Here is a 15,616-nt window from a genome sequence, read left to right as displayed (position 1 = left end):
CGAGAACCCGGAGTGACGCGCACAGGAGCCAATCACGTAAAGGCGGGCGCAGCGGAGTCTCGCAGCGCCTTCGGGAAACGGGACGCCCAGAGCGGAAAGACGCGGTGTGGGGGAGGGACTGAGGGCTGGTCCCGGCAGCTCTGCCTGCTGGGTGCGCGCTTTGTGGCTCGGCCCGCCAGGCCGGTGCGCGGAGCGTGGGGTCGCCTGGGGAGCCGAGGGAGGAGGGCCGAGCCTGGGGAGCCGAGGGAGGAGGATGGCCGGAGCGTGAGGGACCGAGCCTGAGGAGCTGAGGGAGGAGGGCCGAACCTGGGGAGCCGAGGGAGGAGGGCCGGAGCGTGGGGAGCCGAGGGAGAAGGGCCGAGTCTGGGGAGCCGAGGGAGGAGGGCCGGAGCGTGGGATCGCCTAGGGAGCCGAGGGAAGAGGGCCGAGCCTGGGGAGCCGAGGGAGGAGGGCCGAGCCTGGGGAGCCGAGGGAGGAGGGCCGGAGCGTGGGATCGCCTGGGGAGCCGAGGGAGGAGGGCCGAGCCTGGAGAACTGAGGAGAGGCCCTGGAAAGGGACCCGGTCAGCTGGGCAAATGGGTGCCCAGGAATGCTTGACTGTTGTTTACTGTTGTTTGGTTCACTGGTGTGGATGATCTGATCATGTAGAAGTCATCTGGCAGCTCCATTTTAATGAGATTTTTAAAAAATTAATTATCATTTTATGATACAGTTCCAGAGGCCCTGGGATTTCCCTTATTTCCAGCCAATAGCCTCCTCCCTCACTGAGTTCCCCTATGTCGTTACCATAGTAGGGTTCCCCCATACACAGTCGTGTGTCCATCATTCTGTGCATGGACAATGGGAGAGTCCAGCATCCTATTGTCAAGATGCAGTAAACAGCTTTATCGGGAGTCCATCTTTGGAAGTGGAGGTGCGTACTGCATTGTATCCTCACATCTGGATATGATAGTCTCCATTACACAGTTACTATGCATCCCCTTAAATCAAAACCCATGAAACATGATCAACAACAGGAAGAAAAATAATTAACAACACCATGAAGTTAAATAACATGCTACTGAATGACTAACATGTTGCTGAAGAAATGAAAAAGAACCTTCTTGAAGAAAGTGATGCTATTACATGATCTGTGAGTCATGGAAGAATGTAATGAGAAGAAAGTGAAACAAAAAAGATCAAAATCCATGTGATAACACTTTCCGTTGATGTCTACTGTAGGCAACAAATAGATGGGTTTTGTTTTTTAATCCAGTCTACTAATGATGTTTGATTGATGAGTTTAAGCTGTTTACATTCAGGATTAATACAAACAGGTGGTAATTTGGTTCTGTCATTTTAGCAATGGGTTGTTCATTGATTTAATCTTCTATTTCACTGAAATGTTCTTTACATTTGCCTTTGAGTTAACTTTTCTTTACTGTGGAAGAATTTTATTTCCTTTTCAAAGACAAAGGAAAGCTTTACTGGATATGTTATCCTGGACTGACAATTTTTTGCTTTTAGAATCTGGAACATGTCACTCTAATCTCTTCTGACCTGTAGAGTTTCCTCTGAGAGATCTTCTGTGAGTTTAATTGACATTCTTTTGTATGTCGATTGATTTTTTTTTTTCACGTACACATTTGAGGATCTTTTCCTTATGTTCGATAAGGAAGAGCTTGATGATCATGTGTTGTGAATATCGCTTTTGATCAAGCCTGTAGGGAGTTCTGTGTCCCTCCTGGATCTTGTTTCCCAATTCTTTCTCTAGACAAGGAAATTTTTCCTTTATTATTTCATTAAATATGTTTGTAAAAGCAGTTTCTCTTTCTGCACCTTCTTGGACTCCCGTAAGTCTTACATTAAACCTCTTAATAGTGTCTTTCGATTCTTGAATACTTTTTTTGGCCTGATCCAGCTCTGCTTCCAGCTTTTAGTTTGCTTCCCCTTGATGACAGAAAATATCTTCTAATTATGAGATTCTTTCTTCTGCTTGCTTCATTCTATTTTGGAGACTCTCCACTGTCCTTTTAATTGGCTCCACTGGATTCTTCACTTCTGATATATCAGGTTTCATTTGATTCATTTCCAGTGTGACATATTCCTTAAATTCCTTGAATGCCTGCTTTCCGTGCTTCTCATTGTTGATAAGAAGTTTTATAACATTTGTTTTGAATTCTGTATCCCCCATTTTCTCAATGTCTTCCTCACTTAACTCTGAGGTTGACAAAGGATTTTGTTCCTTTGCAACAGAGTCTTGAGTAATATTCATTGTGCCTCTGTCTCTTTTTTTTTTTTTGCTCTTGGTCATTGTACTTCCGGTTATCAGATTCTTCTCCTTGGAGCAGGTTTCTAAGCTCTGTCACCCACAGGTCTACAGTTTGATTTTACTTATTGCAGTTGGTACATGGCTTTTTGTTTGCAGTCACTTGTGTCATTCTCTCCAGCGAATTCCAGGTCTGGGTTCTTTTCTCTCTCTTTTTTTTAAGATTTATTTTATTTTTATAGGAAAGTCAGATATACAGACAGGAGGAGAGACAGAGAGGAAGATCTTCCGTCCGATTATTCACTCCCCAAGTGAGCACAACGGCCGGTGCTGCACCAATCCAAAGCCACGAGCCAGGAACTTCCTCCAGGTCACCCACGTGGGTGCAGGGTCCCAAGTGAGTGCTTTCCCAGTCCATAAGCAGGGAGCTGAATGGGAAGCAGAGCTACCGGGATTAGAACCAGTGCCCATATGTGATCCTGGCACGTTTTCAAGGCAAGGACTTTAGCCACTAGGTCACTGAAACAGGCCCCAGGTCTGGGTTCTTATGTTAGATTTCCACCATGGTTTCTCTAGCCTCAGCTCCTGGCTCACCAGTCTCCACCTCCTGTGATTCCATGCTGAGGCTGCACCGTTGTCTGCACAACCTTTCTCCCACTTCTGGTTGGAGTAGGGAGACACCTGGTGTCCTACATAGCTAGTTTTTGTTGGTGGTGCTGATCTTGCCGGAACTTGTTGACCGTTAGGTCTGAGGGCCACACGGGCCTGTTTTTACCCAAACAATGCCACAGTCGGCATTATTTTCCTGTGGAACCAGTGCAATGCAGTGAGCTGGGTGAGTTCTCGCTGAGCTCAGCACATGCACAGCTCACTATTGTCTCCTGCAGTCTTAAATTCTTTGCCACCCTGCCAGAAATCATGCCTGATGTGCCACTATTAGAGTTCTTGATCTGCTGGCCGTCAGGTCTGAGGGCTACCCAGACCTGTCTTGAGTGGAACCTGTATAATGCCACGTTATTACAGTTCACTGAGCCAGAAATGAGTTCACTCCTGGCTCTGAGCATGTGCAGTACTGTCCATGGCCCTTGCCTCCTTAAAAAAAAAATGTTGCCCAATAGGCTCTAGTGGGTGGACTGGGCTGTGAAATCCACCCTGTTCCAGCACTGTCCGTCTCGGATCTGCCACGCTTTCTCTGTGATGGCTACCCAGGGCACCGGAGATGAGGGGCTGGATCTGCTCCAGACACAGCATGACTCCCAGGCTTTAGTCCAGAACAGGAGGGTCCACAGGAGCCAGTTAAGTCACCGGCCTGGTGGGATTCCTGCTGAACAATGGCACATCTGAATGGACATTCCTTACATAATTGGGGCATAGACAGCCCCTTTGGCAGCCCATGTGTCTAGAGGAGTATAAAACTCCTGGACATGTATCTCAGCTGCCCTTTTCGCCTCCATCTTCCTTCCACTCTGCGTGAAGGGGGCCCAGGAGTGGGTTTTGCAATAAAGCTTCTGTTACAACTATGGAAAACTTGCTGATATTATCCCACCAGCGGGCGGGTGGTCAGTGGTCATCATCTAACACTCTGCTCCTGGTCAAATCAAACAGACCAGCAAGACAGGCAGTTCTTTGTCTGGGTTCACCTCCAGAGCTCCTGGTAAATGTCCCTTCCCACCTGGTTGCTGGTGGCATTCTGGTTCCTGGTGGAGTTTAGATCGTGGCTCGCTGAATGCCGCTGGGGTATCAGTCACTGCAGCACCACACTGCCGGAGTCCAGCTCCAGCTGAGTTTGGAACTCGCGAAGGGTGCGTGGATGAGGCGCAAAGAAAGAGAGAGAGAAAGAAAGAAAGAGACGGACCACTAGTAACTCTTCATCATCATAATGGACTACGCACAAAAGCTGTCCGCTTTATTTATACAAAATCAGTCAAACTCTGGCTCAGACTTTTTATGTCATGGTCAAGTGGGTGTTTCCAAAGATAACTCTGCCATTTGTTGCACCTAAGGCTAGAATGTTAACCACCTGGTGCCTGGCACCTGGCGCCTGGCTAGGAAAAGGTTCTCAATAGATGGTGCATATCAGTCACTAACACATTCCTACCACAATTACTTTACAGCTTGGTCTTGAGATAGTCAAGGAAGGAAGGGCCCTAAAAGATCAAAGAAAGAGGGAAAGAATAGATTCCCACTACACCTGAAGACAGAACACCTTTGATTAGCATAGGATCAAAAGGGGAGTTAGCACCCTTGATTAGCATATTGCCACAGGATGCAGCCCTAACAGCGACAATAGCTCTTTGGCTAAAAACGGCACCAGCAACATTAGCTTCTAAGTTCCTATTGATATTTAACAGTAACTCCGCAGAGGCAGGCAATGCCTAAATAAATTACAGAAATCTCAATGGGGTTGTCCATGCAAAGGGAGGCAGAGCTGCATTCAGGTGTTGTAGAGACATCCGCTGGGCCTTGCCACACAGCGGGAAGTTCCTTGCGGCCTTGCCTGCAATAGAACGATACTCTTCACACCTTCCTGTCTTCCACACCCATCACACGGACCCCAGCACCACACCATTGTATCCACTGCTTTCCTGTGTCTGTCAGTCTCCAGGTGCCCCTCTGCTGCTGTTCTGTCCTCTTCTATCTCCTGGAATGTGTCCTCTCTGCTTACACTGGCTAATATTTCTCCCTCTGTTTAAATATGTGCTTACCCTATTCTGCCATCTTGATTCCCCAATGAGATTTTTATAATATTAGGATACCCATTGGACCAATAAAATATTTCTGTCCTAAGGATGTGATAAAAGGTTTTATGTTAGCGAAGTGCTGCTAGGAAAACCCACTCGGGAGAATTTTTCCTCATTTTCAATTTCAGACTAGCACCTAAGGTCTTACGTGCCTGGAAATCTTTAAGGCAGTGAACTTGTCATTTCAGTTTCTTTGCGTGTGGATTTAATTTACAAGATGGACCTCTCAATTCTGTCACAAGCTATTCCCTTCTGATGCATAACCTGCCGGAGTTGCCAAAGGCTGGCTAAAGGTTGACTGGTTATGGAAAGGGGCGAACTAGGCAGGGTCGAGCAAACCTTAACTCACAAGCAAGAACAGAAATCAGGATGGAGTACAGGTCATGCTGAGCTAGGCTCTTACACTGGCTGGTTTGCATGAGCCAGGAAGGCCAGGACACAGCATCTAAGACAAAGGCCAAGACAGGTGAGGGGCTGTGCCAAGATGGGTCAGAGCAACCACTGGCACGCACGCAATCTGTGGCTGGGAGCAGGCCTGGTTTGGGAGCTAAGAGAACACCCTGGCTGGGTTGAGGTTCCCACTGGTGAGTGTGGGGGCTGCAAATGGGTCTGGATATGGCTATAGTGCCCCTAGGCACAAGTGTGGACAGGGGCTGGGTGCTCCAAGTTGGGTTAGACCCCAGCACCATCTGGTGCTCTGGGGAACCAGGGTAGATGTAGAATAGACTAGGCTAGGTCTCTGCCTCTACTGAGCCATGTATGAGCAGTGTCTGGGTATGGACGGGCCTTGGCTGGGCTGAAACGTCCAACAGCAAGAACCGGAATGGGTTGAAGGCCAATCAGGAAAGATCTTTGTTCCTGCCAGGACAGGAGGTGGACTAACTAGGGCTGGCCCATGGACCCACCAGTATGTGCAAGATCTGGCATTGGGAGAGGTTCTGATGGAGGAGCCTGGGCAACCCTTCCGGCAGGACACAGTCCCTGCAGGTGAGAGCAAGAACCACAATAGGGAGCATACCAAGCCAGGGAAAGGTACCCACCATCATGCATTTGGCACAGGTTGGGGATGGACCAGGCTAAACCAGTTCACATCACCTGCACCAGAATCCAAGCACCAGAACAGAATGTGGGCCAGGCCAGGTTCGAATGTAGCACATACCAGTACACATTAGGGCTAGAATGGGGGTGCTGGCTGGGCTGGGCTAGGTTGTAACCCCCACCAATGGGAGCTGGAATTGATTGTGGGCCAGGCCAAACTACAGCACCCACTGGCAAATGCTGAGGCGAGGGGGGCCAAGCCAGACTGGACCGCAGTACCCAACCAGCAGATGTGAGAACCAGTGGGGGAGGGAGCTAAACCGGTAGGGGGAATGTGGAGTGTTCTCTTGCTGGACAGCCACTCCCACTGGAGAGTGTGAGTTGGGATGGGGGCAGACCAGACCAGGCAGGGTTACAACACCTGTGGGCCTCATGTGAGCTACATCAGGGAAAAGCGAAGCTAGGCTGACTGCTCCGACTGGTATATGCATAAGTTGGAGGAGGGTTGGTTGGTTGGGCTTTGCTCCACAGCATCGGCTGGCACTGGGGGCTTCATCTGTCAAGTTAAACTCCAAAAACTTAAACTCTCCACCTGGAGAGTGCATAATCTGGGAATGGTAGTGGCCCATAATGGAAAAATTGGGCACCTCCCTCTTGGGTTACCACTCCCACTGGAGAGCATGAAAACCAAGACAGGGGCAGGCGTATATAGACAGAACAGCACTCACCATATGTGTGTGGGCTGGAAAGCGGCGCTGGATGGGTTGAACTAGGCTTCAATGCCCACTGACATGTATAAGAACTGAATAGGATGTGGGATAGACTGGACCAGTCTGCTGTACATACTGGCAAGCACAGGAACCAGGATAGGGTGCAGGCCTGGTGGGTGTTATTGGAAGTCACCCCAACTAGGCTGCAGCTCCAACTGGTTTGCGTGAGGACTGAATATGGAGTGGACAGGATCAGGCTGGTGTGCAACACCCATTGGTTTGTTGGAAGACAGGGCTAGAAACAGAACTGACCCAGCAAATGTAACCACCAGCATATGCATAAGCTGACTGGGGCAAAGGACGGTGTCAGACCCTGTATTGGCAAGCATACACAAGAATCAGGTCTGGGATCACCTCAGACAAAGTATCTTTGGGGATCTCTCCAACTGAACTGCTGATCTCAGAATCCCAACCATGAAGAGACTATGTCAGCCAGTGGATTCTGAAGAGATTTCATTGCGATTGGAATGATGAGCTTGGCAGCAATTCAGACCTGTTGAACTATCAAAACTGCTTGAGCAGGACCTCATGCCACTTCCAATGGAGCCTGTGTGAGAAATCACCGGGCCGAGGCGGAAGCTTCAAGGAAGGATGCCTCCTGGACTCGGCTGCATCTCTAGTGGTCTTGGCGTTCCTGGCTGTACTCTCTTTGCTCTTATCTTTATGGCTGGAATAATACTATTTATGTGCAGCAAAGGCTCAATGTTCCTTTATAGTTCTATGAAGCCTTCTGACAGGAGACTGGACAAGGACAGCAAGCAGTGTGAGATAAAAACTATCAAGTCACTAGCTTTAATAAACCTACCTGGGACTATTTTTGAGAATTCCTAAAAAGAAGATTATAGTAGAAATCTATAGCTTAAAAAGCCATACAGGAAGAAAAACTGGAAATATAGGCAAGTTAATATTAAAACCAGTGTAAGGCACAAAACACAATGAGAGCTAACTGCTTAATGATTATAAGTGCAAATAGTGCCAAACTGCGTCCACCAAGAAATAGCAACTGCAGGCTGTCACCAGGCTATTAGAGAACAATCTTTGCTCAACACACCTGCTTACCTCCCTGGAATAACTGCTTGTAGAAATGTAACCACATGTATAAACAAAGAAAATGTCTCTTTGCAATAACTATTGTATATAAGCTGATGCCTTGCTTTTGCAAAATGCACTCAGATACAATTTCCTTGAGTTGTGTCTGTTTGTCACTCGCCGAATCCTTGCCCACTGTTCCCGGGGTTCTGTTCCCGTCGAACGGATTGCTCCTGGCCGAGCCAGTCCATCGCAAGGACCCTTGGAGCATGCTTCACATCAGAGACCTGGGATGGGTGGGAGGCTGGGTGGGGCTTCTCCCTCTGCCTATCCTCTTACCCCAGACACAGAAAAGTAATAATATTAATCTGGAAACAATGGTCTTACCTACTTTCCTGTAACCCTTGATTCTTTGTGTCCTAATCAACTATGTAAAGATTATCAAAATAAAAGAATTTGGGCCCAGCACGGTGGCCTAGCGGCTAAAGTTCTTGTCTTGAATGCACCGGGATCCCATATGGGCTCCGGTTCTAATCCCGGCGGCCCCGCGTCCCATCCAGCTCCCTGCCTGTGTCCTGGGAAAGCAGTCGGGGACGGCCCTAAGCCTTGGGTTCCTGCACCCACGTGGGAGACCCAGGAGAGCTCCTGGCAGTACTGGCCATTGTGCTCACTTGGGGAGTGAATCATTGGATGGAAGATCTTTCTGTCTCTCCTCCTCTCTGTATATATGACTTTACAATAAAAATAAAATAAATCTTAAAAAAAAAAAGAATTTAAAAAAAATGCTGGGTTGAAGTGGTCTTTCAATGATCATATTGATTCAATTTTTAAAATTCAGACTTCTATGATCTTAACCTTCAACGGTAAACATCCCTCTCTGAGCCTACTACTCCAAGCATGGAGTATAAGCCCTTAGCCTCAGCCGGGGAAAGCTGCAGCCAATCAGGTAGGGTGTGGGGGCTCAATTCTCCACTTGTGCGGTGCGGTAGAGGTAGTTCCCGCAGGGCCACCGGAGTCTCAGGTCTTCTGGAAGGTCTGAGCAGTTTCTCTTGGTTTGGGGGAGCTTTAAAGTCCTCTGTTTTGGGCCCAGCATGGTAGCCTAGTGACTAAAATCCTCACCTTGCATGCGCCAGGATCCCATATAGGCACCAGTTCTAATCCCAGCAGCCCTGCTCCCCATCCAGCTCCCTGCTTGTGGCCTGGGAAAGCAGTGGAGAACAGCCCAAAATCTTGGGACCCTGCACCTACGTGGGTGACCCAGAAGAAATTTCTGGCTCTTGGCTTCAGATCAGCTCAGCTCTGGCTAGTGGAGCCACCTGGTAAATGAACCAGTGGACTGAAGATCTTTTTACTTCTTCTCTCTGTATATCTAACTTTCTAATGAAAATAAAATAAATCTCAAAAAAGAAAAAGCCCTCTTTTTGGTGTTTGTCATTGACCATCAGTACAATTATCAGTGTTTGGTACTGCCTGACTATATGTAGTTGTTTGTCTAGTCCAGGCATGTCTTCAGTGTGGGACTTTCTGTGGAATAATAATATATAACAATATATAATGTGATATTCCTTGCAGCCTCATTCCAAATCACCGCGGTTTCGCTGAGGAATCGTGATCCTACAGTGCATCTGTACAGTGCCTCGGGACCAGGATGCAAGGAGCCATAGGGCACCTGCTGGGCATTCTGCTTACACATACCAATTCCAACAACACGCAATATTGCCTTTTTAAAAGATGTATTTCTTTTCATTGCAAATGCAGATTTATGAGAGGAGAGAAAGTTTCTGAGGAGTGACTCAAGCTTCGGCCCTGAAGGCCCCTGCGATTTTGGACTCAGTACCCTCACAAATATTTGTTTCCTTAAGATTCGCATGCTCCTGGCCCGGCAAAGTGGCCTAGTGGCTAAAGTCCTCGCCTTGAACGCCAGGAATCCCATATGGTTGCCTGTTCTAATCCCGGCAGCTCCACTTCCCATCCAGCTCCCTGCTTGTGGCCTGGGAAAGCAGTTGGGGACGGCACAAAGCCTTGGGACCCTGCACCCATGTGGGAGACCCGGAAGAAGTTCCTGCATCCTGGCTTTGGATCAGCATAGCATCGGCTGTTGAGCTTACTTGGGGAGTGAGTCATCAGATGGAAGATCTTCCTCTCTGTCTCTCCTCTTCTCTGTATATTTCACTTTGCAATAAAAATAAATAAATCTTAAAAAAAAAAAAAGAGAGATTTGCATGCTCCGCTGTCTTCCTTGGGGATGGGAGGCTCAATGGGCCTCCAGGGACCTCCCCATCCTGGAGGTTAGGCTTTTTGATCCACTGGGTGTCTGTAGCCAGGCAGCCCCTGTGCCAAAGGTGCTGGCCTAAGTCCCTCGGGCTGCCTGGGGGCGCACCCTCGTGATTAGTGGGTCTTGATTTACAGGGGAATGACGGGATCACACAGGTGGCAGTGGGAGATGAGCTGTGGTTTTTATAGCCAGGTTAGGAATTACAGCTGAGGGACTTGCATTGACAAGTCCACGACAGGTGTATGAGACTGACACCAAAGTGATTTGGAGGGGAGCACAGGAGTGAGAGGAGTGAGTCTGATAGCAGAATCTGGAGAGGGGAGCAATGTGGGTTCATCCTTGTGGAACTGCCATCTCTGCTTGCTAGCCCAAGAACTCAGATGGGGTCATGCTTTGCTGCGGAGCTTAGGGGTCACCCCAGCTGAGTTGGGGTTTCCACTGGTGACAATGAGTGTAGGATTGAGTGCAGCAGGCATGGCTGTATATGGCTACAGACTGCACTGGTGCGGGTGTGCCCTGGGACGGTGGAGTGACAGATTGATCTTGACTTCAGCCCCCACTGGTACTCATGAGAGCTAGTTTGGGTGTAGAGCAGGCCAGACTAGGTCTGGACTCCCGCTGAACCACGTGAAAGCTGTGTCTGGGCGCAGACTAGGTAGCATTGGGCTTTAACAACTGTTGGGGTCCGTGCAGTGGATGTGGGGGGACGCGAAGGTGTGAAGAGTATTGTTCCACTGGAGGCAGGGCCCCGCAGATGTCTCTACAACCACCTGAATGCAACTCCACCTTCCTTTGCATGGACACCGGACCACCCTGCGGAAGAACTCTAATCCATCCAGGCATTGTTTGCTACTGTGGAGTTGGCTTTTTTACTCAATGTGAGCTTGGAGGTTAATGTCAATAATAATGTCTTGCAAAAGGGCCTTCTATTATTCCTACTGTCTTGGCTGTCCCCATTGACCTTATGCTAATCAAGAGACCTGTATTTAGGCTTTCATTCTTTCCTTGATCTTTAGGTTCTCCTTTTCTTTGTGATACAAAATTAAGTTGTAGAATAAGAATTGTAGTAGGAAATTCCAATGTTTTTAGGTAAAACAAATGGCAGAATTATCCTTAGAAACATCCACTTGACCATTGATGTAAAAAGTCTGAGCCAGAGTTTGACTGATTCTGTATAAAGCGGACAGCTTTCCCGCATTGTCCATTGTGATCATGAAATTGTAGTGGTCCGTTTCTTTCCTCTTTACACATCCACACACCCTTCTCGAGTTCTGAACTCAGCTGGAGCTGGACTCCGGCAAAGAACCAACAACAAGAACCAGAATGGGTGTGGCCAGTTGAGCAAGGCCACTGTTCTCACCAGGATAGGAAATGGACAAAGTCAACCTGGGCCAATGACCCATTGGTGTGAGCCAGAGCTGCTACTGGGAGGAGACTCGATGGAGGAGCTTGGGAAACTCCTTCATTGGGACGCAGCCCGTGCAGGAGAGTGCAAGAAGCAAGGCAAGGAGCAACCCAGACCATGCCAGGTTACAGTACCCACTGGGATACATGTGTGTCAGGTCTGGGGACAGACCAGTCTGGGCCAGCACATAACATCCATTGGCACATCTGAGAACCAGGGCAGGGTGCAGGAGGAGCCAGGTCGGGCCGCAACACCAGCCAGTTCACATTATATTTGGGACAGCAAGGAGGCTGGGCTGGAATAGGCCGTGGTATCTACCAACAGGAGCTGGAACAGGGGGCAGACTAGACCAGGCCAGGCTGCTCAGTAAGACTGTGGATGCTGAGGGTGAGGCAAGTCATGTGAGCCTGGGCCCATCGGGATAAAGGAATCCCCAGGGACAGGGGTTCTGACAGGGCTTGGGGAGCTTGGCTCAGGTCATGAGGCCCACATGTGTGGTGGGAATGGGTTCCTGAGTCCCAGGGATACGGGTACTGGTGGGGTGTGGGTAGATCCTGGGGCCCACCTTCTAGGTGTATGTTGGGTTCCTGAGCCCCAGGGGTGGGGGATCTGGCGGGGCTCAGGACACCTGGCCTGGGTCCTGGGGACTAACTATAAGGTGGGGGCAAGTTTATGAGCCCCAGGGGATCTGGCAGGGCTTGGGTCTCCTGTCCCGTGCCCTGGGGCCCAGCTACTAGGTAGATGTTGAGTTTATGAGCCCCAGGGGACAGGGATTCAGTGATACTTGGGACACCTGGCCCAGCCACTTGGACTCGCCTGCAAGAATATGCCCTACTAAATAAAAAGGTGGAGCAGTGGACACAGGCCCTGTTATAAAAAGAGAATATGGCAGCATATTTGGTGCTGTAGCAGAACAGAACAAACTGAACAACTACCCCAAACAAACGATGACAGCAAAAAATCTCAGTGCATGGAGCCAATGGACACCGGGAGGGTGACATCATCCTCGGATTGGTGAAATTGGCAGCATTTCAGAACTATCCAAACCACTTGGACAGAACCCTCGGCATGTGCACACATTGAGACTCTGGGTTGATACGAGGCAGCGGTTCCTCATCGTTGAGTACTGGGACGTGTGGAAAGTCGTGGGTGGTTTTTTCCTTTGTTTCTCCCCTTTCTCTGGGAACAACAAGAAGCAATAGCCAATTTGGAAGCAATGAATTCACCCAATTTTCCCTCAACCTTGATCCTTCCCATCCTGATCAACCATGTAATCATTATTAAAAAAAAAAAAAAAAAGATTTCTGTGCTGTTTAGTTTCAAATTTGGTTGGCAGCCAATCTGCTGTAACTTCGTGACCTTGTTCCCATCAATCCACTGTAATCTCATGGCACCATGCCTGACTGCCACATCCACCAATCCCTCGCGACCCCTGACGCCCACCCCTGGTACTCCCGCCTGTGTGCCATCCTTCCCCCACCCTCCTTCGGCTTGCTCCCCATTTCCCGTGGAGCCCCCTCAGTCCACCATGGCAGGAGACATCTCTGCCTCCATTCCTGTTCTGGGGCTCTCATTCCCATTGGAATAAAACCTTCTGTGTGATCCGCTGCATCTGGTGTTTGGGCTCATGGCAGCAAACCAAAAAGAGCTAAGCTGAAAAGAACTAACGGAATCTGTGTCTGTGACAGCCCAGGCAATAGAAAATGGTGAACGTAAGACTGCAACACTTTTGGGACGTGTCCATTACTTGACCTTTGCCATAACCTTGAGTTCCTAGCAAGTCCTGAAAGAGAATTGAGAGTGCGTATCTCATTCCAGGATGAGATCTTGCTTTTCACTTGCAGCTCAGGCAGAAAACTGATTGACCCAAATTTTTCTGTAAATAGAATTGGAAGGTCCTATTTGCCTAGTTCTGCCATTTGATGTGACTCTTACTGATGGAATAAAGTGCATGATGCTTAAACTGGGTATCTGTGTTCCACTACAGTTGATTGGATCATTTGTGTTGTGCACTGATGTAAGCTTGGTTGATTGAATAATTCACATCATGCGCAGTGCCTTCTTAGGTTGGTAGAATGATAGCAGCTTAAGAACCTCTAAACACAGCTGATCGGAGCTTCTCCCCTTTTCCACGTGTGGTGGGATGGACAGTCCACTGGTTGGTGCCAGTGAGTGAATAGACTCCCAAGCTTCTAAGAATTTGCCTCTGACTCATTTCTGGAATAGATTTGGTCAACTCGCAACATCTCTACGTGAATTTGCCATTAAGACAAACAACAATAAACATTTAAGAGAAAAGAGAATGATCTAGAAGGTCATTTTAATTAAGGGAAAGATAGCTGAGGAGCTGAATGTTGAGTGACTCACAGTGTCACCAGAGTACAGACTATTGGGGAGTACCATCCTCACAATCAAAGCCCACCCATCACCGCCGTCCCACCAAGAGTAACGCAACCCGACTGTGGACCTCCTGTTGACAAAAATGTTGGTTCTGAATCTATGCCCTTCCGATCTAATGTCCCTTTGAAAGGACACAGGGAGCAGAGGAAAGGGAAACAGATCAATCTAGAATGTAGGAAGTTCTGCACAACAGTTGAACCTACCCCTGCTGTCGGCAACTTGCCTTGTATCTAGGCAAGTGTTACACTGCCGGGAGGAAAACAGCCTGTAGCTGGCAGGCATTCTAGGCCTGGTTGATGCCAAATTTGTGTTAACTATAGCAGTATGCCAGTTTAGTTGCTTATTCTACATTTTTCAAAAGGTAAGTGGGGAAGGCAGGGAACTCCCAGCTGGAATCCACCATCCCAACCCTGCTTGGCATGGTCTGCCCTCAGTCCCAGCCTTTGCATGTGCCAACAGATGCCCAGCCTTCTCCAAGCCCCAGTTCCCACAAGTGTCATATTGGCTCCTGTCAGTTCTGTGCTCCAGCCAGGCTCAGCCTGTCCCCACCCCCATTCTCTGCATAAACAGGTGGGTGCAGCCGTCCCACAGAGGCAAGCCCACAATTCTCCTACAGGATCCGCCCTCAGATCCAGTTCTGTCATGTTCTGGTGGGTGCTGCAGCCCTACCTGACACTTACCAACAGGTACTGCAGCCTAGCTCAGACAGACATGTCCCCAGGTCCGGTTTTCAGATGTGCCAACAAGTAGCGAATGCTATTCAGCCCAGCCTAGGTCTCTCATGCGGGTGGGTGTCTTGGGCTCACCTCTGGGTTTTCCCCCTTTAAACCACTCTGCCTCGGCTCCCTCACCTACCTGCAAGTGCAGTGACACGGTCTGTGGAAGACCCCCAGAAGTCATTTCTCCACTATTAAACATGCTCTCAGCCACTCCTACTCCGGTTTGTGCCCAGAGCCCCTAATCCGATATGTTCCCCAGGGGATCTGTAACCCACCTGCCTACCCCAGGGTTGGGATGGTGGGTTCCAGCTGAGAGTTCCCTGCTTTTCCTACTTACCTTTTAAAAACATAGAAAAGCAATTAAGTTGGCATACTGCTATAGTTAACAGACATTTGGCATTAACCAAGCCCAGAGCGCAAAACCCAGAGCCGGGAATGGGGCTGGTGGGGAACTCTGGGGACTCCCCTGCTAGGCTCCAGCTCCCACTGGCAAAAGCAAAGACCATGGCTGTGGGCAGTGAGGTTTCCTGGAGGACTTTCCCAGCTAGACTGCTACACTAGGACCCCGGCCACTGGGAGAATCACAAAACGTGTGGTCCAACCTTGGAGTGCATGTGTCAGGACTGGGCCTCCTCAGTTGCTGACGCCTGTGCAGTGGACACCGTGTCCAGATGCACAAGGCAGAAATGACAGCCAGCTCAGCTAGGCTGGCAGGGGATATCAACTCCCTTGTCAGAGAATGGAAAGCAGAACAGGTTGAGCTACTTTCCTGGCCAAGCTTTGTGGCAAGTCTCTGTCTTTGGATGCTCTAAGGTGAAATTTGTCACCCATAGACCTTGGAAAGATCTTCTCAACCCTGTAGCAACAAAACCAGCAACTTCCCAGAACTATCATATCCACTGAAGTGGCACCCTCAGAACACTGTTCCCCACATCGGGGCTCTCAAAGGCGTCATCAAAAGACCATCCCACCCCTGGGTGCTGATGAACTCT

This window comes from Ochotona curzoniae, unplaced genomic scaffold, assembly GCF_017591425.1.
Source record: "Ochotona curzoniae isolate NIBS_2020 unplaced genomic scaffold, NIBS_Ocur_1.0 contig_4838, whole genome shotgun sequence".
NCBI lineage: Eukaryota > Metazoa > Chordata > Mammalia > Lagomorpha > Ochotonidae > Ochotona > Ochotona curzoniae.
This window is presented reverse-complemented; position numbering follows the sequence as displayed.